This window comes from Schistocerca piceifrons, chromosome 7 (genome assembly GCF_021461385.2).
Source record: "Schistocerca piceifrons isolate TAMUIC-IGC-003096 chromosome 7, iqSchPice1.1, whole genome shotgun sequence".
In the NCBI taxonomy this organism is placed as follows: Eukaryota; Metazoa; Arthropoda; class Insecta; order Orthoptera; family Acrididae; genus Schistocerca; species Schistocerca piceifrons.
Genome location: NC_060144.1, coordinates 184596849 through 184616857, shown reverse-complemented (window position 1 = coordinate 184616857; position 20009 = coordinate 184596849).

The window sequence follows — 20009 nt, the reverse complement described above, 5'->3', positions numbered from 1 at the left end:
ACACGTTTCGTAAAAAAGTGAAGTCTTCTTATGTCCCGACCAGATTAGATTGTGTGATTGTTGTATTGAACGCTTACGCCGAAAATAATATTTATTTATTATCAATATTTTTGTATGGTTGCATACAAGATTGCATACTAGATTGTGGCAGCATACTCTTGCTGACTTTTTTTTCTTAATTTATATAGCTGAAAGAGAACTCGTGCAAGTTTGTTAGCTAAGTAATTTATATGTCCATCCCAAGATAGTGTTTTATCAACCATAATTCCAAGTAATTTTACACTCGGAACGCAGAGACGGGTACCTTAGTGTCCAGTAATGACTGGTGTGTAGAATGATTGAATTTCGGACTTAAAAAGAAAAATATGAGGCATTGTTGAAGAAAAATCGTTGACCGGAGATGAAATACGAGGGGAAGTGAATTTCTCAATGTAATCTTAACCAAAGGTTAGTGTCTTGACGCATCTAAAGATTTTGCCTGCTGAGTGCTTCTTCTCACCGAGTACGAATAACCGATGCACTTCAGCTGGGTCAGAAGTACATCAATTTCTGCTTGAGATTCACAATAACCAGGCAATTGCCCGTCGTCATCGATGCTGAACTCTTTGAGCTTTTCTCTCATTAGTCTCTCGAATGCTGAACACATAATTAGACACGAGCAAACGAAAAACAACGCACAGGACACAAACACAATACAATACACGATTTAAACGCAAGGAACGAAAAACACATTTAAATGAACGGCACAGAGCACAGCGCTACCCTGTCACAACCTTTCGAAAGTTCACAAAAGTCGAATAGTCGATATACGGTTTCTATCGTTTTCGATGTAGCGTGTATACGTCATAATGACGTCACATCATATCCTAGTCCGGTGAACTTAGCATCCTCCGCTAGGGAGGTGGTCATACAGTCGGGGAAAACCACCGACAACAAGGAGACGGTCCCCTCGGAAGCAGTCGTCACTCCTGTCTCTGCGGAAACGCAGACGGCACAGGAAGTGCCGATGGAGACCGAGGGAGAAGAAGAAGAGTGCCTCCCCCTCCCCAACAAGAACTGTGTGAGGGAGGTGCTCACCAAGATCGCCGATTCCCTGCGAGGCGGTAGCTGCCCCCATCATGATTATCCTTACCCTTTCACGGTAGATAACATCCCTCCCCTTCCTCACAAACCTTATCCTTTCCACTGGGGGTGCGAACCCTTGAACCAGAAGCTGCACGGGAGGGAACTCGTCAGGCGTGCAGATCTGGAGCTCATAAACAAGCACCCGATCTTCACGGACGAGGACTGGAAATACATGACTGAACAAGCAGTCAAGTACACCCAGACACAGACGCCGCCAGTGGACTACTCCCGCCTGAAGAAAATCGAATTCGGGCAGCCAGGAAGCAGTAAGAAGAAGAAGAACAAGAAGCCGCCGGAATCAGCCGGCAGATAAGCCCCTGCATCCACAGAAACCAGAGGCCAGACCAACACGCGAAGAAAAATATTCCAAACAGAGAGGACTTCAGGAGGAACAGCTCAACCAGCTTAAACTCCGCTACCTCGGGCCAAGGCAGGCCCGTCAATATAGTGAGTGAGTGAGTGACCGAACCCAGTTCCTCCTGAGCAGCCATAGCGTACGGATCTCCGTGCCGGCACGTTCACAGGAGCTGAGTCCGTCAGTTCACCTGATGATGGCGACATGTATGATCGCCGAAATATTGTGCCCGTTGGACACTGTAGACCGGCGGTACACCCGTGGATATTTTGATTAGTTTTATTTTCAATGGCGGAAGGTCGTCGGTAAGTCCGATGTGCAGTGCTCTGAGGTTCCTGAACCGTTTTGCTCTTCCGTTAACGAAGGTGCAGGTGTTCGCTTCAGGTTTCCGGTCTTTGGGGGAGATCCTTATTGTGTAATAGAATCAGTTCCTCCTGAGCAGCCATAGCGTACGGATCTCCGTGCCGGCACGTTCACAGGAGCTGAGTCCGTCAGTTCATCTGATGATGGCGACATGTATGATCGCCGAAATATTGTGCCCGTTGGACACTGTAGACCGGCGGTACACCCGTGGATATTTTGATTAGTTTTATTTTCAATGGCGGAAGGTCGTCGGTAAGTCCGATGTGCAGTGCTCTGAGGTTCCTGAACCGTTTTGCTCTTCCGTTAACGAAGGTGCAGGTGTTCGCTTCAGGTTTCCGGTCTTTGGGGGAGATCCTTATTGTGTAATAGAATCAGTTTGGTAGTAAATACATGGAGTTTGTCTTGTACCTCCAGGAATGGAATGGAAGTCGTGTCCCAAATTATCTCTTGCGCCTCCCCTGCTAGTTCAGATACATTGACGCACTTAAAGTCTCTGTATGTAGTCAGTTACAGTTTATTCCTTGGATATTTTACAGTGTATGTCATGAATATGATTTTGTGAGATGATATTCCAGATATGAATCACTATGCTTGTGTCCGCCCACTTAGCTGAATGGTTAGCGCGTCTGACTGCATTCCAGTGCGCCCGGGTTCGATTCGCGGACGCGTCGGAGATTTTCTCCGCTTGGGGGTGTGGCATCAATTGAAAAGACTTGTCTCTCAGCGTCAGAACTTCTCCAGGTGGAGACTCCTGGTCATAAGTGCCATACGATCATTTCTTTCTTTTTCTCTTTGCTTGTAGATTTTGTGGCAAATATATGTATTAGAGGGTGACTGTAGGCTGCGTTATGGATAGGTTCAAGCTCAAACGGGGTTGAATGTGATGAAGAAACTATATACTTCAATTTCCCAGTGAAGAGGCAAGAAATTGATGTTAGTATCACTAGCATTATTTGTATGCTCGTATGTCGAATCGAATTTTGAAAACTCAGTTTGGAAACAGGCTATCCCGCTACTTTCGGAGGTCTGTAGAGGACGCAGATTAGGCAAATTTTGTCAAGGGATTTGATATTTACTAACGTCTATTCGACTCCTATGTCTTCATTAATGTAGGATGCGAGTAGCACGGTCAGTAGTAAGTCAAAGCGTTTGTAGGCAGTTACTCCAACTCCTCGCCTGTCATTTGTGTAGTGTCTTAGGACAGTGGAGTGTGTAGTTGCGGAACTGGAGTGCATGCTTGGCTTGAACCAGGTGTCCACGTTCATTAGAAGTCATAAGTGAATATCGGTATTTTGAAACATATGGCGGAATTTCTCGAAATGAGCTGAAAGTAATTGAACATTAACGTGAGCTAGAGTGAGTATTGTGAGTTCAGTTGTAGAAGGTGCGACGATACCCCTGGCAGAAAACATATGTGGCTGTGGCTAACCCGCCTGCCCGATTACAAAAGCGCAAGGAATGCGATGGAAGGGCGTGGGAGACGGAACCAGGACGGACCGGAGCAGGTAGGCAGGAATGGAGCAGAGGCAGTGCGACCAGGGTCAGATGGTTTTGCAGCAGTTGTGTGACAGGGGAAGTGGAGGCACGGAAATAAGTCTCGCTAAGAACAGAAATAATCTCTGCATAACAGTAGTATAAACAAATCAAAAAGAACGGTGGCAAGAAGTGCTGTTAATCTTAATAGTGTTAATGACAAGTAAAAGTAACATCAGTGATATGGTGAGGGGTTGGTAAACAAGAAATGGAAGTAAGAAAACATTAACACAGAAATTGCTAATCTAACTAAATATAGGAAGTACATGAGTAAATTATGGCCAACTACGTTCTACAGTAACAATACAGACATACTGTTAGAACTAATGGCTGCATACGTAGAAAATTCCTTAGCTCCTAAACCACAGGCTTCATTTCCACTTTTTTTCCTGCCTTTATCCGCACCATTATCCTTCCATCTCTTGTTCGCACATTATGTAGCCCAAATTCGTGTATCACATTATTCAAAATTTTTGATCTTACAGCAGTGAAATTCTCCTGTATGTCAGACTTGTCTTCTCGAAGTTCTTCATAACTATAAATGTTTTAGATCTGTTTGTACATGATACAAACTGTGTGGGTCAAGGTTTCGCAGATCGCAACGTCCTACATCCCATTCTACAAATTCTGATTATAGAATGTGCTGATGTATGTTTTATCTCACTTTAAATTTTTATTACACTGGTCTCCAAAATTAAAGCAACATATCATTATTTCCCCGTCCTGTGTGTAATTCACGATATAATCATACAAACTGTCAATGGATGTCGTTAAGATCGTGTTCTGCACAGGAGATAGCATTTCGATAAACGGACGACCACGCCAGCTATCACGCCGGGGCACCTATCAAGCGGTGTAGTGTTTGCGGGGTAGATCTACATCCACAATCGTTGAGTACACAGTCATAGATGGAAGCAGGGGAGTCGCAATCTGATGTGGCCCGATGGTTTAATGTGAATATTCTGTTGTTTCTCGGATGAGGGGACAGTTTGCAGAGTCCGAAACTGTGTCCCAGAGACCAGGACAGGGGACAAAGTGTGACATCAGAAAGAGTGGACCGTTATTTGGCTGTAAGGACACGACGGTGTCGCCATAGCAATGCGCAGCATCCTCTGGATGTGTTGCATCGAGGCAAACGGTGTGCTGAATGCTTCAGCAAAGTGGCCTTTATTTTTAGAGACCTACTGTCTGTTTACCTCTGGCGTGTCTTCACACAAGGGAACGTCTACAGTGGAGCCGTCAGCATGCCACCTGGACGGTCGAATGATGGGCCAATGTCTTTTTGCAGATGGGTTCCGATTTAGTGTGGAGAGTGACACTCGACGGATTCGCATCTGGAGGGGACGTGGAACACGATTTCGGGACTCAAACATTGCGGAAAGAGACCGATATCGAGGAGGTTCAAATGGTTCAAATGGCTCTGAGCACTATGGGACTTAACATCTTAGGTCATCCGTCCCCTAGAACTAAGAACTACTTATATCTAACTAACCTAAGGACATCACACACATCCATGCCCGAGGCAGGATTCGAACCTGCGACCGTAGCAGTCCCGCGGTTCCGGACTGAAGCGCCTAGAACCGCACGGCCACCACGGCCGGCTATATCGAGGAGGATCCCTAATGGTGTGGACAGGTTCAAATGGTTCAAATGGCTCTGAGCGCTATGGGACTTAACATCTGAGGTCAACAGTCCCCTAGAGCTTAGAACTACTTAAACCTAAGTAGCATAAGGACATCACGCACATCCATGCCATAGGCAGTATTCGAACCTGCGACCGTAGCAGTCGCGCGATTCCGGACTGAAGCGCCAAGAACCGCCGGCCACAGCGGCCGGCGTGAGGGCAGGGATTATGTTGACCACTCGAAAACCTCTTCATGAATTAGCATGATTTAGCTGCCGCCAGGTACCGTGAGGAGATCTTGGGATCTCATGCGCGATTGTTGCGAGGTACTGTGGCCTCAGACGATGGACGATAATGCTTTGCCTCATAGAGAGCAGGTAGGTCATGTTGTTTTTGAAAACGGGAGATATTGCAAGCATGACGTGGTCTGCTCGCTCTCCCGATTTGAATCCCATAGGGCAGGTCTGGGATGCGCAGGGAAACGGGTTGCATCACATTAGCAGCCACGAACCACTTTCCAAGACTTGTGAGCAGCTCTGTATGAAGGATGGGCGATATTGTCTCAAAATAAGATTGACGATATCATTCACAGTATGTACCGTCGTTGTTAGGCCTAGATAGGTGCCACAGATGCTCACACCCCATACTGAGCACATTAACCAGCTGTCAGAATGTGTGCGCAAATCCGTTAAGTTGGAAAAAAAGGAATAAAATTTTTGTCTACCGTTAGGCATGTTGCACTTGATTACGTTTTGTATTCTTTACATTGTTTTTACACTCATGCTCATAAATTAAGGATAATGCTGATACATGGCGAAACAACTCTCTGGTAGGCGGTTTGCGGGTTTAAATCACCTCGGTGTATGACCATGCGGTGCGTTTGACCTGCGGTCGCACGGTGGCGCTGGCAGCAATCCACATACGCAGTGTGTTGGTGCATGTCAGAGTACGCTGCAGCGAGTAAGTGTGCATACGTTTTCAGACGTGTTAATGGTGACTGTGCGTTGAAAATGGCTCAAAGAACACATATTGATGACGTTATGAGGGGTAGAATACTAGGGCGACTGGAGGCTGGTCAAACACGGCAGGTCATAGCACGGGCCCTCCGTGTGCCACAAAGTATAATCTCAAGATTATGGCAACTATTCCAGCAGACAGGAAACGTGTCCAGGCGCTACAGTACGGGACGTTCACAGTGTACAACACCGCAAGAAGACCGGTATCTCACCATCAGTGCCCACAGACGGCCACGGAGTACTACAGGTAGCCTTGCTCGGGACCTTACCGCAGCCACTGGAACGGTTGTCTCCAGACACACAGTCTACAGACGACTGAACAGACATGGTTTATTCGCCCGGAGACCTGCAAGGTGTATTCCGCCGACCCCTGGTCACAGGAGTTCCCGTAAAGCCTGGTATCAAGAACACAGTACGTGGTCATTGGAACAGTGGTCTGAGGTTATGTTCACAGACAAGTCCAGGTATAGTCTGAACAGCCGGGTTTTCATCTGGCGTGAACCAGGAACCAGATACCAACCCCTTAATGTCCTTGAAAGGGACCTGTATGAAGGTCATGGTTTGATGGTGTGGGGTGGGATTATGATTGGTGCACGTACACCCCTGCACGTCTTTGACAGAGGAACTGTAAAAGTCAGGTGTATCGGGACATCATTTTGCACCAGTGTGTCCGCCTTTTATTTTAGAGGTGTAGTAGGTCCCGCCTTCCTCCTGATGGTTGATAATGCACGGCCCCACCGAGCTTCCATCGTGGAGGAGTACCTTGAAACAGAAGATATCAGGCGAATGGAGTGGCCTGCCTGTTCACCAGACATAAACCCCATCAAGCACGTCTGGGATGCTCTCGGTCGACGTATCGCTGCACGTCTTCAAACCCCTTCGACACTTCAGGAGCTCCGACAGGCACTGGTGCAAGAATGGGAGGCTATAACCTGGCAGCTGCATCCAGAGTATGCCAACCCGTTGTGCGGCCTGTGTACGTGTGCATGGTGATCATATCCCATATTGATTGCCACATTGTGTGGCACCACATTCTGCAATTATCCTTAATTGAGAATGAGTGTACTTTGCTATCACCTGTCTATACTGTTTTGTGGCAACCTTGCAAAATATCCGTTTGTTACCTTAATTTTGGACACCAGTGTATTTAAAAAGTCTATTTTAATAGTAAATGTTTTAATTTTTCCAACGCACTTTTCAGTGCCGCAGAACAATATGACACTCACATACCCTTCGCCTGGAAGAATCAGGGGCGATGTATGGTACCATTTTATAAAAATGGAAAAAAAGGAAAGTGCCGCTACTGTCAGCAGATAATTTCCACGTCTTCTGGCTCACCATCAAACCTGAAGAGACATCTAAAACCGAGCCGTCCTACAGTACTTCTGTAAAAATGTAGGTCAGGAAGATTGTCGTCAATCGACGCAGAAATTCGAGTAATCATTTCTCGTGAACCATCCTCATTGATGTCTGCTTCCGCCTCGGGTGAAGGTATTCTCCCAGAAAGGCAAACTGAGTCTCAAGCTGTATCGAGTGTCGTCAGGTTCTGGACCAAGTCCTGATTTATTTTCTTTTGTGACGTTCTCATCCTCAACTGCTTCTCATTTACAACAACCAACAAGTAAATTTGTTACTATTATAAAGTAGCTCACATTAAATAAAAGTGTGGTATTAGATGCACTGTTTTTAAAAATGATTTGCAGAGAATGCCATCCTTTTTCTATAGCTGAAGACAGAGAGTTAAAAAAAACTGATATATATGCTTTGCCCGAAGTATACTTTACCAAATCGAGAAACGTTGTCAAACTCTCTAATGTCCAGTTTGTATAATGAATTATTTGATGAAATTAAAAATGATTTGGACACTGCAAAGGCAGTTTGTCTGATGGGTAGACGAGTGTAAATACAATAACATTAGTTTCTATGCACTCACTGCCCATTTAATAGAACAGAAGAGTGAACTAAAGTAATATATTTTAGAGTGTTTACAATTTGAAGACAGACACACGGCAGAAAACATCTCAAACTGCGTAAAGGCTCTTGTCGCCGAATGCAATATCAGTTTTCACATCACTGGCATAGTAACAGACAATGCATGAAAAACGAAATTAGTTGCAATGCTTCTGAAACTTCCACGTATCCTTTGCTTTGCACTTTCTTTAAACCTCAATGTGCAACACGCAATTCGGAAGTCCATATAGAAAACGGTTGACGAGGTAAAAGAGCTGTTACGTATCCCAAGAAGAGTACCTTTGCTTTAAGCAATCTTGCAGAAATGCTAGAAAATTAAAAGAAAAAGATCGACTGAAACTAAAACAAGATGTCCCAACCAGATGTAGCTCTATTTACGAAATTTTGCAAAGATTTGCTTGAAATAAAGATCCCATAATTTCTTGCCTCCCTATTTTTGGTGGAAAATCGATCACCTTAAACGTAAAAGATACAGACTGGGCGATAACGCAACAGGCTTTACGGATTTTGAAAGTTTTCGTTGAGTTAACCAGAGAGGTGTCCTCAGAGAAAACATTCTCACTTTCAAAAATAAAAATTTTGCCAAGATTAATGGAACGGGCGAGATTAATGGAACGGTATCTAAAGTATTTTAAAGACAAAAATAAAGGATGTCCTCAAGAAACAGAGTCATGGCTGATAATTTGCTTGAAGGGTTATCAGAGCAGTTTGGGGTTATCTCCAGCAACGAATACTGATTACTCACGGAACGTTACTGGACCCCGATTTAAGAGGCAAGAATCTTCAGACGACAAAACATCTCAGGGCTTCTACAAGAAGGATATTGCAGAAATGAAAACTTTGGTTGTTCAACAAGAATAAACACAACTAATTTCTCAACCAGCTACTACCGTAACACATGACATTTCTTCAATCTGGCAGGAGTTCGATGAAAATATTAGTCAGCTCCACGCTAGTCACGAACTGGAAAATGCGACAATGTCGACTTGGACAAATATTTAGCTGAAGGATATTTGCCCAGGGCCAGTGATCCTTTAAAATGGTGCGAACAAGAAAATTTCTGTACTCAACGCAATATGAACTGCGGTTGCGGCTCGTGGTTTCCAAACTGGAGAAGGCTGCGACATTTATCAATCGAACTTCTCTAGACCTCGGGCTACGCTACAGAGCAGTCTGTCACCACAACCAAGATTTCAGGAGAGAGGAGGGGGGCAATATTGTACTCTAGTCAAAATTTTACAAACTGTATTTCCTTTCTGTTTCATAATCAACTAATAAATAACATCGAAGGCTAACTCCAAGAAAATCTACAGGTAGCTTATCCTCCAACGTCACGTTTCCTGGCAGTTTACCACAACAAATCATACTAAAAGCAATGTTTTGGAGAGATTTTTAATGCTGTGTATGATAGCTTCGCAGCATGCCTAATATTTTTTGGTATTTTCATTTCTAAACTTCAGATGTTTAAATGTTTTGCGTGCTCAAACCGCGGCGTCTGTGAGTTCGTGTGACGAAACAATGATATTTCAGTGACGCCACGGATCCTGTGCTGTGATTGACAAGAGCAAATCGAGCAACAGCTAATGTAATTCACACACCGACAAGTCATATTTATACATGTATATTACAAACGTATTCATTTTAAGTGATATAGTGCACGCAACAACTCAGCCGCATTATAAATTGCTTTGTTAAAATTGGTTGTATACCCTTGCCTGGATATACATTGGTTTTGTTAATGATTCATGTTTACCCTGGAACTGGACGCACCAAGACCCTTCACTTTCAGCCTAACCGCATGCTCCATAATTTTACCTGATAAATTGCACATTGAATTCATACTGTGTTGTTTTCGAAACGTGGTATGTTGCTGTTATTTGCATGACAGTAAAGCTCACTAATCTTATGCATGATACAAAAAGTAACTCGCTAATAACACACGTTACCTGCAGACAGCAAGCAAGGAAAATAAAGTAACGGGACACATTTCACGGATAGGATATAATCCGCGCTCTTTTTCCTCTAATAATTCGTAAAACTCTCGCTAGGTGGTAATACTTATCTTACCGTACTCTAGTGCACTCTGGCTAGACATCTGCACACTTATCCAACGATGGACAGAATAGCCAATGACAAGGACAAAAAATACTATCTAAAATACTATCAAAACTGTGAAACTAAACGTCGATTACAGACGCGTCAAAGCATAACAGAATATGCAGCTACAGGGATTCGACATCGAAATTTCAGCAACTCTATTCATTCCCTTTTGATGTAAGCAGTGGAACGTGAAAGCTGTGGGTAGGACACCTTTAGGCTGAAACACCAGAGCCCTTGGGACGCGCATAAGAGCTGTACTCCGAGGAAGCCACGCCTCCAAACCTCTGCTACATACAGCTAAGCGGCATTTCGAGGCGTAGCCTCAAGACTAGCCACTATTTTTGTTCGAAGGGCACCACTTACTTAAATCCCTGTGGGAAATATGTGGAATGCCCTCTGACAATTTAACTTTTGTAATACGGCACTGACAAATTTATTTTAATATATATTTTGTGGCGGCTTCGCATCAGAGCCTTTAATTATAAGCCTCGCCTGATCAATTGGCTCTAGAAGTATTATGTAAGGCTAGGCGCAAATTGAGACGCGTGTAGGACGTGTGGCGTGACACTACACTTCAGCGCGACACGCACGTGTCGCACGAGTCGCGCGGGTCCAGCGCATATTGCGACGCGTACACCATACTTCGCACGCGCCGACTGGCGACGCTCTGCGCTGACAGAATTGAATCGCGCGCAACCTGTTATCTTTCTCAAACGATTTTACAGAAACTATTCACTGAAACTATATGATTTTTGCCATACTTGTAGCGTTATATGTCAGCTTCGTGGCGAAGTGCCCATCACCTCGCTAATGACCATTCTTATTGTGATGTACGCATTTTAGTAAGACACTAAGCAAAACTCAAAAAGTCTGCAACGAAAATTAGGGATCGTATTACACCACATGTTGCTGCGTATGAACTTTAGCTAACATGTTGAATGTTTGTTTAGACTTGGGAGGTGGTCTCTATCTGCCTCCGATCTCTAGAAAATGGATTCCATGTAGCGCGCTCACTTTTGATCTCACGCCTGCGAGAATGAAAAACTAGCCACATCTCTCATATCTCCTAAACCGCTCGAGACATCGAAAGTTTGGCGAATGATAGCACATAAGGAGGAGAGTGTTTTGTCAATTCTTAAACACACGGACCTTTCTTATCTATGGCGATATATCAGTACTTCTCTTTTTATTTATTTCACTCCAGTGACTCAAATTTTTTAAGAGTTATCGACAGCTAGCGAAACAGGAGCTTTCTAATATGAAAATAAACATGAAATTTATTTTTTTATGTTACTGCAAACCGACACTATGAGGTTTTCCGTACGCTATTGACCTCTGTGATTGCCAATTTCTTGTTAAATGATGCACTACGTTTCGGAATTCCGTCGCAATAGCTGCTGTGAGATGAGTTTGACAAATTACACTGTGATAAAGGAAGTACAGTTAAACCAGTCACCAAGAGAAATGTGGCCGTTACTCACAAACGGTGATGCTTCTTCGAATAAGAAAAGTTTATCAACTCACACAAAAATAGATTGCCAATTCTGTTAGAATTTTGGTGGAATCCCCATAACCAATCGTATTTTTAACACTGAGCGACTGGAATGGAAACTTACCTAAGGATTTTATTCCTTCTCTTGATCTTAGCAGTATTAAAATAATGACTAGCGTTCCTTCAGATGGAATGATAGGCACATACCAGACACTAGTTACTCACCTACGGCTTGCCAACAACAGTTGCTATTGAGAAAAATAAACAATTGATCTGTCGCACAACAGAATGGTCAGTGTATTGTCAGCAGCGGAGGATAATGCGCGCGACAGGAATGCACAAGCTAGCCATGTGTGCCTTGTGAGTTGGAGTTCGAAAAACATTGTCATGAAAGTAGATCTGCCTTTGTCAGCAGTACATTTCAACAAATTAAATATGTCTACTCATAACACTCTTTTAGGATATTGCTACTTTCGTAATAATATCGACCATTTTCTTCCTTTGTGTAGCCTGTTGTATAATTAGTTTATTAATGCTGATAATGTGCGTGCAGCAACTGAAATGCTTTTTCTCATCACAGGGAACCAATTAAAACATTGTTATTTGTGACCGCTTTTCGACTGTTTCTAGAAACAGCGCGCGTTTTTGCAACATTACAGGTTCAAATGGGACCGCGCAAATTGCAGTGGAAATGTGATGTACACGTGCATGTAGTACAGTGTGTCGTATTACATTATCACGTCCATATCAGAGTAATCACAGTGACATTTCTATACTTCAGATCTTGGACGCTTGTTACCAGGAGCACAAAGGGATCACATCTGTGAAGATTATCCCTTTCTAAATTTTTGTAACTGATCGTACAGATAAGCCAGCATACTAGGCAGCGAGAAGATAACCTTGTGTTATTTTCCTGCCTTGATTCTTAATCACATGATTTTAAAATATTCCTTGCCCCTTATTCACTACCCTCTCTCCCTTCTTGCGATCTGAAAACATCGCAGAGGCATATGATACAATTCCAGCGGCCAATGGCTCATCAGTTACTGAAGTATGCAGTTTTCTTGACAGAAGAAAAACAAAACTATACAGATATAAATACCAGAAAAGTGTAATGTAGCCGAGCGAGGTGGCGCAGTGGTTAGACACTGGACTCGCATTCGGGAGGACGACGGTTCAATCCCGCGTCCGGCCATCCTGATTTAGGTTTTCCGTGATTTCCCTAAATCGCTCCAGGCAAATGCCGGGATGGTTCCTTTGAAAGGGCACGGCCGAATTCCTTCCCCATCCTTCCCTAATCCGATGAGACCGATGACCTCGCTGTCTGGTCTCCTTCCCCAAACAAACCAGAACCAGTATAATGTACTAACCAAGAAAGCTGGAGCGTTTAAATGGCGGAAAACGAAACACTACCCAAAAGCAATGAAATTTAGTACACAGTAATGCAAAATTTATCGTATGGGCAATACTACCACTGCTCATATGAGCCGTTCCGATGTGAGCATATGGCCGGGCTACTTTTCCGCTCCCCGCCTCAAATTTCCCACGGTGCTAGCGAGGCACACGCGACGCGCGGCGCGAGAAACTGTGCCTCAACCACAACGCCGCGCGCAAATTGAGACGCGTATAGCGCGTGTGTCGCGACGCAGCGCAGCGCGCGTTTTTGTAACATCACAGGTTCAAATGGGACCGCACAAATTGCGACGTGACGCGATTGGGACGCGAAACGTGCCTGCCTTACAGTATACTAAATTTTATTGCCTTTGTGTAGTGTTTCGTTTTTCGCCATTTAAACGCTCCACCTTTTTTAGTACATTTTACTTTTCTGTTATTTGTATCTGTGTAGTTTTGTTCTGTTTTTCTTCTGTCAAGAAAAATGCAGACTTCAGAAACTGGTAAGCCATTGGCTGCTAGAATTGTATCATATGCCTCCGCGATGTTTTCAGATCGCAAGAAGGGAGAGAGGTTATAGAATAGGAAGCAAGGAATATTATAAAATCATGTGATTAAGAAGCAAGGCAGGAAAGTAAAACAAGGTTATCTTCTCGCTGCCTAGTATGCTGGCGTATCTGTACGATATGTTACAAAAAATTGCAAAGGGATTATCTCCACAGGTGTGACCTCTTTGTGCTTCTGGTAAAAGCGTCCAAGATCTGAAGTATAGAAGTCTCGCTGCGATTACTTAGATGTGGATGTAATAATACAACACACTGTACTACATGCACGTGTACATCACATTTCCACTGCAAGCTAGAAACAGTCGAAAAGCAGTCACAAATAACAAAGGTTTAGTTGGTTCGCCGTTATGAGAAAAAGGATTTCAATTGTTGCATGGACATTATCAGCATTAATAAACTAATTATACAACAACAGGCTACACAAATGAAGAAAATGGTCGGCATTATTACGAAAGTAGGAATATCCTAAAAGAGTGTCATGAATAGATATATGTAATTTGTTGAAATGTACTTCTGAGAAAGGCAAATCTGCTTTGATGACAATGTTTTTCGAACTCCAGCTCACAAGCCACACATGGCTAGCTTGTGCACTCCTGTCGCGCGCATTATCCTCCGCTGCTGACAATACACTGACCATTGTGTTGTGAGACAGATCAATTGTTTATTTTTCCCAATCACAACTATTTTATTCGCGATCACACATTGTCAGTTTGGCAAGCCGTAGGTGAGTAAACAGTATCTGGCATGTGCCTATCATTCCACATGAAGGAACGCTCGACATTATTTTAATACTGCTAAGATCAAGAGAAGGAATAAAATCCTCTGGTAAGTTTCCATTCCAGTCGCTCAGTGTTAAAAATACGATGGGTTACGGAGATTCCACCAAAATTCCAACAGAATTGGCAATTTATTTTTGGGTGAGTTGTTAACCTTTTCTCATTCGAAGAAGCATCATCATTTATGAGTAACGGCATTTATCTTGGTGACAGGTTTAATTGTACTTCCTTTATCACAGTGTAATTTGCCAAACTCATCTCACAGCAGCTATTGAGTCAGAATTCCGAAACGTAGTGCATCATTAAACAAGTAAATGGCAATTACAGAGCTCAATAGCTTCCGATAAACCTCATAGTGTCGGTTTGCAGTAACATAAAAGAAGAAATTTCATGTTTATTTTCATGCTAGGGAGCTCTTATTTCGCTGGCTGTCGATAACTCTTAAAAAATCACAGTCACTTGAGTGAATTAAATAAAAAGGGAAGTATAAGTACTGATATATCGCCATAGATAAGAAAGTTCCGTGTGTTTAAGAATTGGCAAAACACTCTCCTCCTTGTGTGCTATCATTCGCCAAACTTTCGTTTCGATGTATCGAGCGGTTTAGGAGATATGAGAGACGTTGCGAGTATTTCATTCTCTAGGGCTTGAGATCGGAAGTGAGCGCGCTACATTGTCTCGAGATCGTAGGCAGATAGAGACCTCTTCCAAAGTCTAAACAAAAATGCAACATGTTAGCTAAATTTCATACGCAGCAACATATGGTGCAATACGCACCAAACGCAAAATCATAGCGACCCCTAATTTTCGTTGCAGACTTTTTGAGTTTTGCTTAGTGTCTTACTAAAATATGTACATCACTATAATAATGGCCATTAGCGAGATGATGGGCACTTCGCCACGAAGCTGACATATAATGCTACAAGTAAGGCAAAAATCAAATGTTTTCAGTGAATAGTTTCTGTAAAATCGTTTGAGAAATAACAGGTTGCGCGCGCTTCGGTTGTGTCACCGCAGAGCGTCCCCAGTTGGCGCGTGCAAGTATGGTGTACGCGTCGCAAAATGCGCAGCACCAGTGCGACTCGTGCGGCACGTGCGTGTCGCGCTGTAGTGTCGTGTCACGTCACACGTGCTATACGCGTTTCAATTTGCGCCTACCTTAACACAGCAATGTCAGCGCCCTGTGAACGAATCTTTTCAAAATCAGGACAGATATGTACCAAGAAGAGAAACAGACTCACAACAGGTAAAAATTTTATTTATAAATCAGAATATTGGTTAATTTTTCCTCTTTCGGTACATAAGTGGTATTAATGACTGTAAATTACGAGTGCAGATACACTTTAAGTACAGATATGTTAGCCGGCCGGTGTGGCTGTGCGGTTCTAGGCGCTACAGTCTGGAACTGCGAGACCGCTACGGTCGCAGGTTCGAATCCTGCCTTGGGCATGGATGTGTGTGATGTCCTTAGGTTAGTTAGGTTTAAGTAGTTCTAAGTTCTAGGGGACTGATGACCACAGTAGTTAAGTCCCATAGTGTTCAGAGCCATTTGTACCATTTTTTGAATAGTATCAAAAATAACATCTATCAGTCTTCATTCTCCAAATTTTTCTACTCGATAAAAGATATTTAGGATTTTGTTATAATATTTTTAAGTTTAACAACAGAAAAAATTTAAAACTCTTGCAGCTCAAAACTACTAGAGACATAACACAAATTACTACTCCTCTTATATGTTTTTTCAAAACAGGACCAAATCAGATATACACTCCTGGAAATGGAAAAAAGAACACATTGACACCGGTGTGTCAGACCCACCATACTTGCTCCGGACACTGCGAGAGGGCTGTACAAGCAATGATCACACGCACGGCACAGCGGACACACCAGGAACCGCGGTGTTGGCTGTCGAATGGCGCTAGCTGCGCATCATTTGTGCACCGCCGCCGTCAGTGTCAGCCAGTTTGCCGTGGCATACGGAGCTCCATCGCAGTCTTTAACACTGGTAGCATGCCTCGACAGCGTGGACGTGAACCGTATGTGCAGTTGACGGACTTTGAGCGAGGGCGTATAGTGGGCATGCGGGAGGCCGGGTGGACGTACCGCCGAATTGCTCAACACGTGGGGCGTGAGGTCTCCACAGTACATCGATGTTGTCGCCAGTGGTCGGCGGATGGTGCACGTGCCCGTCGACCTGGGACCGGACCGCAGCGACGCTCGGATGCACGCCAAGACCGCAGGATCCTACGCAGTGCCGTAGGGGACCGCACCGCCACTTCCCAGCAAATTAGGGACACTGTTGCTCCTGGGGTATCGGCGAGGACCATTCGCAACCGTCTCCATGAAGCTGGGCTACGGTCCCGCACACCGTTAGGCCGTCTTCCGCTCACGCCCCAACATCGTGCAGCCCGCCTCCAGTGGTGTCGCGACAGGCGTGAATGGAGGGACGAATGGAGACGTGTCGTCTTCAGCGATGAGAGTCGCCTCTGCCTTGGTGCCAGTGATGGTCGTATGCGTGTTTGGCGCCGTGCAGGTGAGCGCCACAATCAGAACTGCATACGACCGAGGCACACAGGGCCAACACCCGGCATCATGGTGTGGGGAGCGATCTCCTACACTGGCCGTACACCACTGGTGATCGTCGAGGGGACACTGAATAGTGCACGGTACATCCAAACCGTCATCGAACCCATCGTTCTACCATTCCTAGACCGGCAAGGGAACTTCTTGTTCCAACAGGACAATGCACGTCCGCATGTATCCCGTACCACCCAACGTGCTCTAGAAGGTGTAAGTCAACTACCCTGGCCAGCAAGATCTCCGGATCTGTCCCCCATTGAGCATGTTTGGGACTGGATGAAGCGTCGTCTCACGCGGTCTGCACGTCCAGCACGAACGCTGGTCCAACTGAGGCGCCAGGTGGAAATGGCATGGCAAGCCGTTCCACAGGACTACATCCAGCATCTCTACGATCGTCTCCATGGGAGAATAGCAGCCTGCATTGCTGCGAAAGGTGGATATACACTGTACTAGTGCCGACATTGTGCATGCTCTGTTGCCTGTGTCTATGTGCCTGTGGTTCTGTCAGTGTGATCATGTGATGTATCTGACCCCAGGAATGTGTCAATAAAGTTTCCCCTTCCTGGGACAATGAATTCACGGTGTTCTTATTTCAATTTCCAGGAGTGTATGTACCGGTTTAGTGACCTCAATTAAAAAGGCAGTGTGCCTTCTTTTTACTTATTTTTGTGAGTGAATGGTGAGTGGTGTATTTGAAACAAATTGTTTAAAGCAACATTTGCAGGTGCACTGAGGCGCGAAACACTTTAACTAATTTGTTTATTCGGTCAAATGTTGCAGCTGGCTGTGCGGCAGTCGACAGTGGTCGCGGGAATACACGAAGCCGCCGCGGCGCGGGCGCGAAGTGCCGTGCTGTCGCAGCGAAAGATTTTTAACCGTGTAACAACGTCAAGTGAATTACGTCCACGGTATTCCTTGCGCGATCGGAATTAAAATAAAGCTATCGAATTAATTGTTTTTGATGTATCTGACAAGACCTGCGTCTTCCCAAGCAGCGGCGAATGAAGACAAGAGAGATCCATCACCTGCTAATTGAATTTTATAAATAAACAATCTACCCTTGCTGTGTAACTGAATTTTCTGTCGTGAAATTCCTCCTCTCCAGCACAGACCCGCCAATTTCCAGTTGTGGGAGGGGCGGGGGTTGGAAGGGAGGGCTTGGGGATTTACCAAGGGGGAAGGGGTTAATTAACTGATCAATTTAATTAATTAGCCAATCAAACTGATATAGTGGGAGGGGGACATTCAAATAACTCAGGCCTGAAAATGTGATTGTATTAGCGAGGGGGAGGATGTGGTTTGGGTGCCCCACTAATAACATAGTGCACCACTTAACAAGGCTGCAAGCAATGTGCATGCGCTGGTGGCATTACAACTAGATATATCCTTGCAAGACATAATTACGTCATAGCTCCTTATAGAGAAGGTTGACCAGTCTGTAACAACAGAATTTGAAGCCTGTCTGAGTCCCAATAGCTTTTCGACGTTAAAAAAGATGTGTGATTTTCTTGAAAATAAATGCAAATCGATTGGAAAACGTCAAGGCACAGCACATCTGGGAACAAACAGCAGAACGTCTCCAACGTCTAGCACTTTGGGCATTCGATACGAACCTACGTCGCTGCTAAATTGCGCGTCATTTACGACGGCGGCGGAGTTTAGGTTCTTTCTGCACATCTGACATCACAAAACACAGTCAGCCACTGAACAGAGAACGACGTTGCCAGAGTTCGACTGCAGTGCAGAGCACGGACGAGTGTCTTCAATTTTAGAAACGTTCAGTCATAAATAAAGTAATTGAACAAAAGCAAAGTCTTGGTAGCAGACTTTCTATAAAAGAAAGTATGGAAAAAGCATTCTTTATACCAACTGTTTCATATTCTATTAATTAATTAAACCAAACAAGCAATAAGCCTCCTAATTCAGGCGATAGCAAGGAAATTCATTCTCACTAACCGCTTTTTCGCAATAAAGAACAGCGGTAATTGTTTATTTCCTATTGTACTTGGACGAAACGTGAGTAATTCATAGTGATGCCAACAGTTTTGTCGGTATTTTGCATGTATCTTTAAACTACTGCAAGAATTCTATTGCACGACGAGCTGTGTTAGCGTAACGGTTAAAGTGCTCGCTGGCACGGTAGTTCAGCGTGTTCGGTCAGAGGGCTAGCTGCCCTCTGTAATTAAAAAAAAAAAAAAAAAAAAAAACTGAGTTAATCGATCAACAATGAACTTAAACAGATGTCTTACGACGTCCGCCCCGAGCAGATGCAACGAACGAAAGTGACCAAAATGAGATTTAAAAAAAAGTGTTTGGCTGCTAAGCAAATGAATCCGAGTTCAAATCTTGTTCGATGCTCAATATTTTCTTTATTTAAAAACAATATCGAAGTGTCTTACTTCATGAATTTTATTCGTTTGACTGTAATTTTTTGAAATTTCTAGTGGCTACTAAAATCGACCATACAGAAATTATACGCTGTGGACTTTTACCTCTGCAAACTCTTCAAAATTTCCTGCAATGGTTTACTACATTTAATGCTGCACAATAACTGCGTTGAACATCGAAACAAAATTAAGTCATTTATGTGGGGAAGGTATCAGTCAATAAGATGTGTAAAAAATCAAATTTTTGGGCCAAATAGTTTTTGTGAAATCGAATGATAAGTGTGTCAAAGCAGTTGGAACACCATGTGTCTACACAGGCAAGCAGTGCAGAGATGACAAAATCGCACACAGCGCGGAATGCGGGATGCACGTCTCTGAAGCAGCGAAAGGGTTAATGTGGCCATGGTGGCTTTACTTCATAAACTGCGCGCTGCACCCTAAACGTAGTTTGCGAACTATACTATACTATGGCGCTGCTACTCTTGGCGCGTGCATCTGGCAATGCAGCAATCTCCCGCATCTGGGCAGGCATGCGCGAGCCGCCAAGATAAAAGAATTGAACTATAGTACTGCATGTGTCATGGTTCAACTGCCTCACGCATTGCACAGGTGCAGCAACTTCAGGCAGGCCGCATGTAGCGAACCCAAAGCTGTTGTGATGCTCGACAATTTGTGCTTCAACTGCCTGAAGGGTGGTCATAGGACTTCTAATTGCAAATCTGTTTCTTC